The sequence below is a fragment of the Calliopsis andreniformis genome, chromosome 4 (genome assembly GCF_051401765.1).
Source record: "Calliopsis andreniformis isolate RMS-2024a chromosome 4, iyCalAndr_principal, whole genome shotgun sequence".
NCBI classification, from domain to species: Eukaryota; Metazoa; Arthropoda; class Insecta; order Hymenoptera; family Andrenidae; genus Calliopsis; species Calliopsis andreniformis.
The window spans coordinates 5936593-5952709 of NC_135065.1; the positions used below are offsets into that span (position 1 = coordinate 5936593).

The 16117-nt window shown below is 37.5% G+C and overlaps 1 protein-coding gene and 1 long non-coding RNA gene across 2 annotated transcripts in view; one reads left to right on the plus strand and one right to left on the minus strand.

The window, feature by feature from the left end:
- LOC143178070 (uncharacterized) overlaps positions 1-16117 on the minus strand; it is a 101573-nt gene that overhangs the window by 59648 nt on the left and 25808 nt on the right. The window lies entirely within an intron of this gene.
- Positions 9668-11815, plus strand: LOC143178359 (uncharacterized). The gene is made up of 3 exons (XR_013001769.1): positions 9668-9845; positions 10078-10168; positions 11731-11815. It is a non-coding gene; the product is annotated as an uncharacterized LOC143178359 (long non-coding RNA).

Consider the following 16117-nt stretch of genomic DNA (forward strand, 5'->3'; position numbering starts at 1 on the left):
TGCTAAGGTCCCCTATTCGAGCAACGAGCGAGTACGCCGAGGAATTCAGCGCGTTCCACGCGTGGGTCACCGATGACCCCGCACAGCGATCACCCGCCACTTGATATTTCATCGGGAGACACGATATCGTTATCTGATGCGTTCCAAACGGTATTTCGAACGCGCACAGGTGCCTCGAGTACCATCGCCATGTCCCACGAGATCTTACGAAACCTGAATTCTTGCAATCCCCTGCGTCCCACTCATTAGGGGAATGCAATTTGCATAATAGATTTACACGTGATGACACGACACATCTTGCATTCAATTTCCACTTGTTATTAGATGCTTCTCTGCGGGATATTTTTCTTCGTCGAATAGCGATTTTTTACATTTTTGTGGAAGTTAACATGTTTGTCGTGCGAGATATGTGTGCCACTTGCAGTATATCGCAAGGTCGCAACCCCTCGAGAAAATTGTAGAAACATTAGAAACATATTGAAAGTCGAAGAGGTAAAATTCTCGAGGACTGATACTTTAAGAAATATACTAGGTTTATAAGTAATAAGTCTGTGCAGGATGTTCACTAATATGTGTTAGGAATTTTAAAAGGTGGTACCACTTGCTAAAAGAGGACACAAATCAAGAATAACAAAGTTACAAAATCGCATCTGAGACTTCCTTTGAGAGGTATTAATTGTTGCAAAAACATTTAATGTACGCGTGAAGTGTGTCTGACCTGAGGTCTTATTCTACTGACATCGCTAGGTCTGTCTTCGCTAATGCTCATAAGCAGTAGAATAAGACTTCAAGTCAGACAAATTTCACGAGCACTTCCAGCATCTAATATCTTCGAAACGAAGCTCTGATCGCAATTTTTTCATTCTTTAGTTCTACCTTACTCAGGTACCCACGCAACTAAATAAACACTGAAATTTTGATATTTCTGGCAGATTTCTCCTTAAAATGCGATACCTGAAATCGTATTGAGACACTGCACGTGGGAACTTTTATATATCTTCCTCGAGGTATTCTCACGATCGTGTTTACTCTTGATCGACGATATTTACCTGATATGAGCGGCGTTGTGGCGCATTGCACGATTTCTACGCCGTCAGGAGAAAACAGCGGAACCATTTCGCACGCGATGTTACTGCAAACTATTTCGCGCGAGTTTGGTAGAGAAACGATCGGGCGTGGAGTCGATCGAGCCATCAGTAGCGATGGAATCGAGATTTGTCTGCCAGTTTCAGTTTAGAAGTACTGTGTACAAATATATATCTTTAAACCATCAGAATTAAAAAATTTGAGTACTAATTTGCAGAACAAAAATCTATGAATTTTATGCTATCACAATTTTGAATTTAAAATGCACTAATTTATTTAAAAAATCATCCTTTGAATTTTATTAATATTCAGACTAGTACTATATTCTATATTATTATATTAATATTCACAATGCAATAATTATTATATTCTGAATATGAATAATATAAAGTTACATTATATTCTACATATTAATAATATAAAATTATATTATATCCTGAACATTGATAGTATAAAATTATATTACACTCTGAATATAATAAAATAGAGAAATGCTGCTTAAAAATGCGTTCTATTTTACAGAAGCTCTATAACTAACAACATCGCCTTAATTGTTCCATAAAACTCGCGACTCCCTCGATACCATCCCTAGGTGATTACACAATCCGGCGATTGCGTGGCCAGGCCAAGTATACAGCGCAATGCCATGATGTTGAATGCACTGTCGACGTTGCATCGTCGACACGTGCAACTTCGATACAGCTTTGCCCACCAACAGCCCGTATACGAGCACGCACGTGCGTGGCGAGCTGGATTCGATACCACCATTCATAAACCCACGATCCACCCTCTACTTGGAAGATAAGCGTTTACCCACTGTTTCCCCCATTGTTCCTTACACACAGAGGACCTACTGCACATGCAAATGCAACAAACTGTACACTCTATGTAACCAGACTCGTACTATGAAGTTCAGCTTCCATGGTTGTTAAATGGAGGTCGAATAAAATTATGATAATGCCGCGGAATTAAAGAAGAAAGTTCCTTCCTATTTCAGAGTTTTAAATTTTAACTTATGAATACCAGAGGATTTAAAAACTCAGAGGTTTTATCATGTGAAAGTTCAGAGAAGTTGAGACAATCAGTGATTTCGAGGAATTTATTCTTGGAAGGGTTCCTTGGTGTTTCAGAACGATGGACCTTGATTTTTGGGCAAGATAAATGACGCAATATCTGGATGCTTAAGATATCACGTGATCCATGGCTGTAATCATACCATTGATTTTTATTTTCTGTATGAACTGGATTCGTCTCGTTTATTAAAATAAAATAAAATAAACAGACAGTGTTGAAGCTGAGAACTTTAAACGCCAATATCTCGAGGACAGAACCATGTTGTTTAGGTCGTTTTGCCTTACTACAGATTTTATTAAGCGAATGGAAACACTGCGGTGTCTGATTGTCATTAATACAATGATTAATGCAACATGTTTTGCAATTGTTTGCGTTGAACCTCAGGCGTTGATATATTTGGTCACGGTTTAGTTTGCCTTTCCTTAATCGCGTTACGCAATTTTATCCTTTGTCTTCCGGTCGATGTTGCGCAACGAGGCGTTAATACTTCGTAACTGCGGGAACATTCGATAGAGATGAATGACAATGAAGATTGTCTAGGAATTACGTAGGACTCATCCCTGAATTCGTTTCGAATTCGTTCAGTGAATTGTAACAAACTTCGACGCTCTAGAAGAAATGATCGCAATTGAATCTTCATTCGCTACTTCTAGAACCATTTTACCTTCGTCAGAAATTTATTTGTCTTCTCTATCAGCGCTGAATCGCGGTCAAGGAACTGAGAAACGAGCTCGCTATTGTTTCACGAAAATGTTAATACTCGATTCCAGTCACGAGGAGTCATATTGCTCTCCAGAAATAAAATCTGGTTTATTCTGAATCTTTCAGAATTTCATATTTGCGTGCTTAATCGCAGCAGAAGTTTCGTGAAATTTCTATGATCTCATTCGTCAGAGCAATCAATCGTAATGAATTACGAAAGAAAGGCTCGATGTGAGAGCAGTTTGTATGTAATTCGGCACTGATAGTGGTTATCGGATGATATAAAATCTTCCATCAATTCTGACTGGGGAAACATTTTGACCCACTTAGATCAGATAAAAAACGAGTGTTGAGAAATCGGGACACTGGTGGGGAAAATATTTTTTGTATGGATTCGTAGGCTGTACGGTGTATGTACATATTTATTAACGTTCGTGGTTTTGCGATGATCGAAGAAAGATTTACGCAACGCGGAAGAGAATGAAGGTCCTTAACATCGTGTTGCAATGACTTGCAAAGAAAACATTTACTGAGTTCGTAATAACCATAATGTAAAAATAATAAGTTCTTGTAAGTAACTATAAAAATAAAATAAATTTTAACTACTCCAAAGCCACAGAAAGAAAATTTGAGTGAAAATTAAATACATTTACAGCCTTCATCGACTGATTTTCCTTTCCAATACATTTTCCTGTTCATCTTTTATTTTCAAAGAAAATACAGTTACACAAAACTGCAATATAATTTTATAATAAAATATTTTTATCTTCAACTGGGTTTTATCAAACTTCAAAGATATTAATAGTTTCTCTTATTAGCAGATTAGCTTAATAATAAAACACTATCTAATCCTATTTAAGTGTAATCGTCAATTGCACGTCATCCACGACAAAAATAAATAATAATTCGTGTGTTTCGTTTCCTCTGCAGTCTTCTGCTTTCTCGATTCCCCGAGTTTAATCCAGCCGAAAGAAAAGTAGACTGAACGGCGGTGCACGCGATCGAACAACGGGAATGCTATTATCGATTCGCCACGTACTTATCAGAAGGCAGCCCACGCTGCTCGGCGTCGTGCAACGATCGCAGCAAAACCTATTACACGATCCTTACGTAACGTCGGCCGTGATTTTGAATAATTCACTGCGATTCCCACGCCGTGGCCGTTTAATCTCGAAGTTAATCGTCCGATCGCGCCTGTTCTCCTCAAATTTTGTAACTGAATCCTGGCGAGACGCGTAAAACCTTATTTTTATCTTAATTATTCGGGGCTCGCGTATTCGATTTTATTCATAGCAGTCGAAACTGCAATCGATGAATATTCAGTTGACGGAAATGTTAACAGCTGTCAAGACACGACGGCGTGGAGAAAGTGAAGAAGGTTTCAGTCGATCAGACTGGTTGCATATGCGACATAAATAATGCAAATTAACGAGGACGTTATTTTAAAGGGAAATATAATTAGTATGTTAAATATTGTGAGAATTATTGGGTACCAGCGTCTTTTTAAAAATATTTATTATCTATATCACTGCCAATTCATGTACCTCAACTCTAGATTTTGTTTTCTCAAGTACAATCAGTCGCTTTAAGTAAGAATTGCTCACTATTTTGTAAATTTAAATATTACCCTATATATGCTTTCATGATATATTATTATAATTAAATTAAAAATATATTCTCATATATTCTCTGTTGTATTCACCTATAGAATCCTCTATATTCAACGTAGCCTGTAAGCCAAGAAAAGTTCAAATTCCTGGAACACAGGCGTTATCGAAGTAATTAACAATTCAGGTCCAACACTAACGTAGTTCCCGCGCAATTATCGTCGTCGAACAATCTGGAGGCATAAAAGCAATAGCGGAAACTCGATCGCCATTAGACTCGGTATCGCTCAGCCTGTTTCCTCTGATAATAAGGAGAAACTATAAATTTTTCCGTATATTTGTCCGTGGTGCAAGAGCTCGCTTTGCTTCTCGCTCCTGCGATCGGTTCCTGTTCTCTCTCTTTTCTTCGACGGTCAGCGATTGCCTGTCTAACCCTGGCAATAATCGATCGACGATCGATCGGCCTTCGACGCGATGAAATATTGCGCGCAACGTACTCGCGGCAGCCCAAGGTCTCGTTATTAGTAGGTCAGTTAGCACCAGCGAGACTGTTTTGTTCGGCCAGGTGTGAATAATCGGTTCGTTCCCTTGATTCTGCGACGATGAAGTTGTCACTTTGTGTCTATCGACGTCGAACCCCTCACCGATGAAATTATTTTTAACATCCAGTGAAAATCTTTGCACGTGGCATGGACTCTATTCGTATACAGAATTGTTGGATCGATTGGGTGACTTTGAATTAAATGGGGTTTTAAAGAGAGGTAATTTTTTATTATTGAAACTGAGTATAGTATAGGTGAGTGAGATGATAGAATTAATTTTGGGAGTTAATTCTATGTCTGTCATCCAACACATCGATCTGAGTACTCTATCTCTCCAATTTTGTTGGAAGTCTTACTCTATTCTGTTTTGTAGTACTTCAGTATTTTTAATCGATGCTGCCTATACAATAGATTTTAAATATCCTCAGAAATAAAAATCTAATGGATCCAAATCTGGAGAAAGAGCAGACTATGCAATAGGACCTCCAACACTAATCCATTTATTTGTAAAAATTTGATTTAAAAATTGTCTACTAATCAGCTCAAACGCAGTGGATCTCAATCATTTATAAACCACATATAAAGTCTAATATCGACTCTAATTTTCTCTACCATTTCGTGTAAACGCGTGCTCAAAAAATCAACGTACCTTGTGTCTGTTAGTTTCCCATCAAGCAAAGAACATCTAAATATAAATCTCCCTTACAAACTATTACAACCTATGGAAAGATAGGCTGAACAGAGAATTTGCTCTGTTTATAAAATTCGATATATCTCATAAACGAACACAGATAGAACATATATTTATCTAACTTTTTCTCATTATTCATAGACGTACAAACAGCTCTCGAAGTGGATCCCACGTGTTACAAAACACCCTGTATATCTTTTAAAATATCGTTTGGATATCGAGAGGCACGAGCCACGGTAGCAGAGGCGATGGAAGGGGCTATCCAGTTCACGATTTCCGGTCAATCCCAGCCGGCTGTCGATGAATGATAAACGAGAGCAGAGAGGCCAGAACGAAAATTAACTGGATACGATTTTTCGCGCCGCTGCCCGAACGTCAGCGATTCCCAGCCACGGAATTGATTAGAGGAGTCTTATTGAGAGGCTGCACCCTGACCCCGGACCCGTTATCACCGCGGCGAAACGATTTATTTCGCGTCCCAGCGAGATTAAATTCCCCGTGACTTCTTGCACCTGCCAGTGACACGGCCCTCTATATTCGTTTCCGCGGGACTTTCCCATCTTTGCTGAAACTGCAACGGAAAATTGCCAATAACGCGACGAAATTATACACGCGGGGCTGCGCGACTATTTTCTTCGCGTTCTAATGATTCTTTCAATGGGAAGTCTCGCGTTAAATGGTGGAATTGAAAGCAGGCAATTAAGCGAGGAAATTGTTCTTCGGCGAGTCCTTCGAGCTTTCCGCAGTGGTTAATTGCATTTCGTACTGTTCAGATATTTGAAATGGTTCGGGCGATTTCTTATTGCTTAAACTGTCGAGGATTATTTTTGGTAGTTAGATTTATTGAATGGAAGGAGATATTTAAGAGAAGTGATTATTTATAGTAACATATATTTATAATGGACCCTTATTTTTAGATGAAAAAATTCTTTTGATACCCTTTCTGCTTTCTGAAAATATATGTTCTATATGCTAGATGTCAATGGAAGTCTTAATTTGAATTTTTTTGAAAATGTGACATAGGTCGTTTTGTCTAACAACCATAGATATGTATCTTCATTAATGATTATCTTTATCTGAATTAGAAAAAAGAGACCAAATGTATCTTACATTTAATGTAATCTTCAGTGTTATTTAAAGGTGTGTAAAAACAGGAAAATATTGAGTATACAATGCTCGGGATTGGTCAAGAATAATGCGGGTCAGGTCGGGTCGCGATCCTGAAAGTATCTCGTGACGCGAAAATGTCGGGATTTCCGAGAATACATATCGAGATGTTGAATCACGCTTCAGGATGACTAATTTAAAAACAAACACTATATACGTACACGAATATTACATATCCATATTACGATATCTTCAAATTCTAACATACATATAAGTAGGATTCGAAAATCAAAATTCCAAGGTCCTCGCCTACCTCTAGCAAAATTTAATTTTCTCAGTAATACCTCTGCAAACTTTTCTCCTTCCTTTTTGCCATAAGTGATCACTCAAACATCACGAAAAAATTGTTAAATCATTAACATGTTAAGATGAAAAACGATCATGTTCCATGTTCCAGAATTTGAATATCGTTAAATATAACCTACTACCAACATTATTGATTGTCACAGTAGGAAGCAGACTATTTAACAGTGCTACGACCTATGACAATGTAATTAGTTTGTCTGGTGATCCCTGATCATAGAAGGGTCCAGAGTCTGGCGTTTCAGAGACCTTGGAGCGAAACACGTCTGCCATTGCGCGATGATTATTTAATGTAACGGTATAATCAGCGACGACGTAATGACAACATAATTTCCAACGTTACGTTATAAGCTGTCTCCTCTTCCATTGCATCGGTGCTTGATTCGACCCGTCCTTGAATTTCGCCTTCCGAGCGCTCAATAAATTCGATTGCACGGGACATGCCTCGTTGTTTTCATTCAATTAATCAACGACAGCTGTCTGGTTAAGTAACCGTGTATTCGATCGGGAAAATCTCTTCGACGTGTTTTCCCAGGAGATCCAATTTCTGGACACTATAGCCTTTTGAAATTGGGAGGAAAATTGACAGCCTGAGGTTTATATTAAATTAGTTTAAATTCGTGTGAATTTATAGAAATTGTAGTTCACTGATTTCTAAGGAATTTATATGAGAAATTTTTCTTTGAGGTATCATGATTTACTATGAGTAGGATTTTCTAAATTTCTAGGCTATAGAGAGGATACGTACTTTATATTTAAATATGCATTAAGGACGATATTATCTAATTCTTCCTGATTTTAATTTTAAAACTGAAATAACTAAGAAGCCCAATTTGTAAATTATAATTTCGGAAAGTCTTACAAGTTAAACTTCTGAATTTTACAAAGTTTCTAGGTTATAGAGAGAACTTATACTTCAGAATTAAATATGCATAGAATATTTTATATATCAGGCAACTAACGAAATTTATAAAAAGAATTTTTAATTTGAGATAACTCGCGTATTCATATTTATCACGCTGAAGGACAATATTATTTAATTTTTCTTAATTTTAGTTTTAAAACTAAAAAAGCTGAGAAGACAAATTTATGAATTATACTTCTGGAACGTCTTATAAACTACACTTTTTAGTTCCACTAAAATTTTCCTCAAAAAGATCGTAAAATTCGATAATTTCTATTTCCATCCCCCTCAAACTATAATATATCTAACTTCTACAATTTTAAAGAATCATTCGACTAATATCAAACTGGATCATTCCATCAATAATTTTCTCGAACAAATCGATCTCCAGATTAAACGTCGTCACACATTAGTGTATCAAGATTGATAGCCTCGTGGATCACGAGTCAGGGGCGAGAGATCACGAACTTAAACTTGCCCTTGGAATGGGATTACTGAACACAACTGTGGAAAACTTCATAGGTTCTTACACGTATCTCACTTGATTGGACAATTACGCGTCACCTGTCCTGTTCTCTTTCGTTGGAATATTACCAACTAGGCTCAGAGTATGCAATAAGGACTATACGGATTGGAGTATTCGATGCAGTGGAATAGTACCGTCCGCAGTCAGACCAGCGCAGAAAGAATTCATTTGCGTCGACCTGTTTGTCCTGATAAATGTTGGCCTTTCGTTGAAGAAACAGTGCATTTACACTGTTTTTTAATCATCTGACATTGAATTCTTGGATATACAGGGTGTTTCAGAAGTGGAGGTGCGAATTTATGTTCGGTCAAAAAATAATTTTTTTTAAAGAACCAAGTCTGTTATACATAAAACGTGAGAACTTTTTAGGTAAATTCAAGTATACAGAAGAGTGAAGTATACAAGTATACAAGAGAAAGAATTTTTAGGTAAATTCAAGTATACAGAGTGAAAATGAAAACAAAATTTTGTTGTAAACTATCTGTTGCATGGGAACATGTTTCAAACGAAAGTTGTTTAATATCAAAAGAAGCTTATCTTGGATACCACACAACTTTCGTCTGAAATATTTTCTCATGCAACAAATAGTTTTCAAGAAAATTCAAGTGATACAGTTGTGAAACTCAGCCTGTATGAAAAAATACTTAAGTGTCTTTGAACAGAGTTTCCTCGAAAGAATACGAAGCTCAAGAAAGCCACGACAAAATAGCGAACATCACAAATAAAAATGTCTTCAACTGCAGCCTTCTACTATTTTTATATCATCAAATTAAGAAGCTCATTAAATAGACATTTAAAAAAGTTTCTACAACTCTCCCGAAATTAGCACAGTGAAATCGTATGCATCTCATCTTCAGAATCCGAACGTGGGAATGTAACACACGATTCTTTGTAAGCAAATTCGTGAGTGATTGAACGCCTCAGGCTATAAGGGTTCGTGATTGGCTGTCAATCGGTGATTGGTTAATTGCACATATCGCGAAGGTAGAAGAGGAAGATGGCGAGAGAGTCGAACGAGGGAGCGTTCCAGAACATCCACTGCCAAAAAGTCGATGTGGCAATCGCCGCGTTCTTTCGCTCGCTCCCTGCCAGCTCGGCCGCTCTGCCATCGTTTTAATTTAAGACACCCCTTCAAATGTCACGAATACGCATTCCGTTCCGCGCCGTCTCGACGTCGTTGGATGGAAAACACACGGCCCTTGCCGCGAGACGCCACCAGTTTTCCTCCTCTTCGCGGAATCTCGTGAGTCACTTTTCTGGACCGTTTAGAGACGCTCTTACGCAAGATAGTTTGCAAACACGCGGAGATGAGACGCGCTAAAATAGTACGCGCTTGTGCTTTCTTTCGAGCAAAGTTGTAAGAAACTTTGCTCGAAACTGAAATCAGGAGGGCAACGTGCTGGCACATTTTTTATTCAGATTATTTTTGTATTTAGAAAGGAGCTGGTAAATAAATTTTAGATGATTCTATTTAGATTCGAGACGATTACTCTGTGCTGACCAGTGCTTGGAAACACTTCGAAGCAGAGGAACTAATTTTAGTTTATATAGGAAATATGAAATAAGGTAAGGTAAGAAGAAAATTAAGAAACTTGTTTGAGACTTTGATCAAATTTTCAATTTCAATGTGAGCTTTTACTGTAACTTTTTCTAAGACTACAAAATTGAAGAAACTAAAAGCAGAGGAAATTCTAGCCTTGTGATTATTGAAAAATATCAGAGTAAAATTCTCAGTTAATAATGCATTAATTTACATGAATTTCTCTAAAAATTAATGCAAAATTCTAAAGAAGGGATATCAAATCTGTGATTTAACATAGAAAACCAAGGAACTTGACCTTCAAAGACCCCAAGAGTGAAAACTGAATGATCTTAGACAGCATCAGGGGAAAATTTTGGTTCGAGTGGCCTTGCTACCTTCAAAGACAATATTAAAAAGTGTATAAACAGCTCCCGACAGTAAACAAAGTGTCAGATTCCTGTTTACAAGATACATTAATAATTTTCTAAAAATAAGAAGCCACGATGCGACCTCGAGGCAGTAGCTGTCGATTGATATACCTCGAGCATCGAAACGAGCTTTTATAGGCTTAAGCAGTGAAATAGGTTACCGATGACTCTAGGTGGGGCCAACGTAGCATGGGTTGAGAAATCACAGCGACCTCGCAGCTCGATCGACGCGAATTTCGTGCCAATCCCTTTTAATCGTGTTTACGAGACCTCTGCCGCCATTTAGTGTACCTAACAGGAGTGACTCCAAAATATTCCGTTTAGAGAATATCGAATGATGAAAACCACTGCTCTCCCTTTTATAAGAGTTCTTCTGTAGTAGAAGTACTCTTCTGATACTTCGAAAGCTTTCAAAATAAAAAAGGAAGACGAATTAAGGGCGAGAAAACATCCCTAAAATTTTTATACTCAGTTTACTATTTTGTATGAGCGAAGTTTTAGGTAATATCTTTTCATGAACACTATGAAAATATTTTACTATATTTTGAAAGCTTTATGATAGAGAAACTATCTCAGAAGTTCGCATTTAAAATGTCACACGTTCCAGGTATTAAAAAAACACCGACCGAAGTTTCTCTATCTCTGGTCACTATTGTCTATAGTCCATTAGAGAAGGAAAATGATTTTCCACGAACTCTATGCCCACATCCATTTACATGCGCGAGTTACTTACACTGATTACCCTTTCTAGAGATACTCAACACATAATGTACGCTGTGCACTTCCTTTTACCTTAACAATCTATGGTATTAATAAGAATGCTTTTGATATTTTAATACACTGAAAGAGAAAATAGGTTGATCTAAATCCTTTCTTTCGCCGTCATAAAATTAGTAAACCTTATTCTTACTAGATATATTAAAATATACAAACATTCTTTTGATAAATAAAGACAAACTTCCACTGCAAGCACCTCCAAATAGTAATCTAAACCACTCACCTACTTAATAAACATTATAATAAAACAATAAACAAATAATGAGAGCAAAGATTCCCGAGGGACATAAAAAAATCCTTCTCAAATTGAATAAAAGTACTAAAAATGGGTATAACTTAGTATTCCCGAACTCTAATAAAATCGACCCCGAGGGGGTTAAATCCGATCCCGTTCTCCCCAGGTCTCCCCCTCTGTCAGGCTCGAACACAGGGAACGAGAGGCAGGGCGAAACAATCTCCGATCGACCTATTTCAGGCGCGTCGGGCCAATTACCCATCCAGAGGTCTCAATTAATCTGTCAGTATATGGCGGTGCAGCTAACCCGAGGACTCCCGTTTCCGCGCGCGGACTCGTAATAACGAACGAGCCGGCTGCACAGCCACGTCGACCCACATTTATAAATAGAGAGACCTCATCTCCATCGGGTACGAAGGTGCGCGTCGCGTGTCACCCCAGGAATACCGTCGGTCGACCGAGTGACCGGTCGCGGTGTGAATGGGCCTTCAACCACTTCTGCAGAAAATGCAACAGCACGTTCTGCTGACCAGACATGAACAGTTCTAAAACAGTCGTCTTATTATTAAGAATTTGTGATGTTGATTATCTTCTGCCTACTTAATTCTTGGTCTCTTTTTAAGTTCTTCAGTTGCTGAAGATCCTTGAAAGGGTCTTCTGGTTGAGAAGAGGAAGAAGAGGGACATTTTGAGAATTTTTTTCGAAGGAACCACGAGACTTTTTAATAGAAGGGTTTGGCTCAATTTCTTGTTCACGTTTATAGAATAATCGATAATTTTTTTAATACGTAGTGATAAAAATTGCAAAAGCTATGTAAGGATATATTGTATAGTGTATAATATTTTGTGTTCAGAATGACCTCTCAAATATACTGGCAAAGTTTATTGATTCTATCTGGAACACCCTGTATATTTTTTTTGTTTAGATTAACTCTAATTCACTGAGTAAGTTAAAGAAAAATCATAAAGATATTGATATTACTATTTTTTCCGAGAAATGTAATTAATGTGGTTATTTTTAGATATAAATAAAGTCATTTCATAGTACTACTTCTAAATTTTTGTTCATGGCTAGTAAATCTATTTTTGTTTTAAGTATTTCGGATGTATAATGAAGATAATTAAAAAAGTTGTAAACCTTGATAATCCTACTTATTACTCAAGATTTATGGACTTTTAAGCTGAAATATAGTTTTTCTCGGTCAGGCGGTTGTTTTAAAACACCATGCTACTCTCTAAAGGAGCGCTCATAAAACTTTGGATATGGATTGCTTGGAGCTTCAGTGAAACACTGAAAGCTTTCCAAGGACAAATTTTACGATGCTGATAGCGGCTGCCTATCGTTTGACGACTCGAAGCAACGATGGTCTATTTAGTACTATGGAATAATTTAGAAAAGATGAATGTAGAAATTTACGAAACTCATAAGACTACGAAAATGAGGGGAAACGTTCATAAAAGTAAAGTATTTAATTTGTGAAAAGTGGCACTTGAAGCATTGTTACTAGCCAAGATTTGTTTCGTTGAGCGTTTGAGAATTTGCCAGAGATTAAGTATATGGTCAGGGATCAAGCATGATTAATTTAGCTTGCATTGTGATTTACGAATAAAGAAATGTCATGCAAAATTTGTAGACATTACACAACAATGTGAGAAATTAAAGAAATAGAAATGGATTATCATTTTGAAGTAGAAACTGCCAGACAAGTTCGTAAGTAGAAATGGACAGTGATATACAGACACGCTAGATAGGTTCTACTTCATAGAACGAAATATTCTAGGAAATTCCAGAATTAATTTTTTCTGAATTCAGTCTTGGGCTATTTTCTAGAAATTTCTACAAAATGTTTTTCAGTCCCATATAGTTTACCTAAAAAATAATTTCAGTTTTTTGAAGTTTACCACTTTAACTTTTCTCTAAGCTATACTTCTAAATTTCTCAAATTCTATTCACCCAGAATTTTTGTTTAAACTATAAGCAATGTAATATCTACTTTATAATAAGTTTTTACTAGTTTGCAGGACATTAGCAATAAAGGTTGCCTTGAGAACTTCAACCTTCCGAAACACTTGAAAATTTGAATACTTAAATGCTTGTCGTGAGAATTTCACAACTGAGGTACCTAAAAATTGAAAAATCTGAAAATTAAAGAAGTAGAATATTTGCAAATTTAAAAATCTGAATATTTCTAAACTTTTACATGTCTCTTGGACAGAAGCCCCAAACCGAGTTGGTATATTTGGTATGACGAACCCGCGTCAGTTTGGCTTTACAAACTGGCAAATACTCTTTAAAAAGTAACAGTAATACTTGGAGGGCTCTCCTCATGAGTAACACTTTTCTGGCACTGTTGGGCACGCTCGAAAAGCTCGAGTGTCAAGAGCAAGAAAACACCGAAAGATCAATTTCATTCGCGATGTCCGTGGAACATTCTCTGTTCGCTCGTAAACCGTATCAGATTTCCGTGGAAACAGCCATGTCTGGCACAGGGACGTGCAAATTCGCGCATCCCCTTTTTTCTTTCCCTGAAAGTGGTCTCCCGTTCCGTGAAGAGGACCGTTCACCACAACACAACGCTATTTATGCCACTTGCTCTGGGAATAGTTTCATTGGCCTGGCTCCAGACTGGCATTTTTCACGTCCGTCTGCAGTCAGCGGAACAAAAATGCTCGAATGATGGCCTGTACTCGAGGCGAATGTGGCGATACGCACGCGTCCACTCGAAACTGGAGTAAACTAGCGTCAGGGAAGCAAACTCGATGATTCACTTACTACGTCGCAAAAATTCATCAACAGTCGTAACTGCTAGGTGAAAAGTATTGCGCTAAATTGTTGGCGAAGAACAGGAATCTAATGCATTCGTGCAATTTGCTGTTAGATAACGATGAAAAAAGCTTCTTTTACTTCTTTTACTCGAAACGGATTTTTTTAAATGGATGAGTCTGGTACAGATTGGAGATTGGTACATCATGATGTGAGTAAAAGGTTCTTGGTAAGGGATACTCAAGTTCAGGAAGCTTAACGTTAGTAAGATACAAGATTAGTCCTCATTCTAAAAAAAGAAAAATTTCTTATTCACCTTGAGCTCCCTAGGATTAGAGGTTCTTAATACAATGGCAGATTCTTCTGTAAATATATTATCTGTTGAGACATGCATGTAATCAAACATATTTATGATGACACGAAGGAAAATTTAAAATTAATTTATTTAATCCCTGTATTCTCTTTCCTTCAAAATATTCATGTATCACTCAACACTCCAGTGGTATAATATTACTTTATTTGCGGTTTATTAAAGAATACTCACATGTTATTCAATATCATAACGTGTTAATATTACATTCTGTTACCGGGCCATTGAGAAGTTATTTCTGCATCCTTCAACACTGCAATATGTACATTGGCATTAGCTCTCTTACCAGATAACCAGTAAGGACAACAAACCTAACACTCCATAGTGTCTCGAGAATTTGTTCACATAGGATCATTTAGCTGCACATGTTAAAATTCTAAAATGGTTACTTTTGAATTAAACCCAATAACACTAAACAGAAATTAACCCTCCAGTGCACAAGTGAAAAATTGTTCTACTATAACACGGGTAGAGTCCCAGAGATCCTCCATTTTGTCTATATTTTACTACTAAATACATATTTAATAAATAAATACATAATAGAAAATGATCCTCACGGATCCCTCTCATCCCTCACCCAAACTGTGCACTCGAGGGTTAATCCCAAAAGCTGAACCTATAATAAAAGAAAAGAAAGTACACTGGTTTCTACAGTTAGCTTCAGTGTTAATCATCATAACTGATCTTTCTATTCCAATGGTCAGAGAAACTAAAGGATAGCCAGCGTCCTCCATCCCCCAAAATTGGGTCCCTCGCCACAGAATGAATTCTTTCCCTCTTATTTCTCGTTCTATTTTCATCTGACCGCGAGCGTTAAGGATCGATCGGTGGACCATCGATCCGCGACGCAAATAAAGGCAGCATCTGGCAGAACGGTGGCGATCGAGCTGGTACACGGACCATTTTGTTGCGCGTTTAATGTCGCGTCTAATATTGTAGCAAGGCCGTTCTTCCCAATGTACCGTGAATGCTCGCCTGCTGGCGTTACGACACATTCTGTTGATTTAAATTTTAACAACGCCGCGAACGGACCCTTAATGTCCTCGCGACGCGACGATAAATCATCCCCGCGAGCCGCGCGGCTCTGCCAGCTTAGAAGCTGGCACGCCTTCGCTACCCTTTATTTCGCGACCGAGAAAATTGGAACATTCTGAGGCCACTGGGAGGAAAACCGGAAAACTGAACAGAAAATGGAAAAAGTTTCGAAGGTGTTTGATAGGTCGAATTGAAGAAATAATTCTGTAGAGTGGACTAAAATTCCCTGCTTCGATAGAAGACTAATAAATATAAAGAAATGTAGATATAATAAATATCTGAAAACTTGCAATAGTTTTTGTACTTTTTCATTTTCTTAGAAGTGAAGTTTCACTCAGCAAATTCTTAATAAATAAATGTATAGATTATCAGTGTATAAAAACTC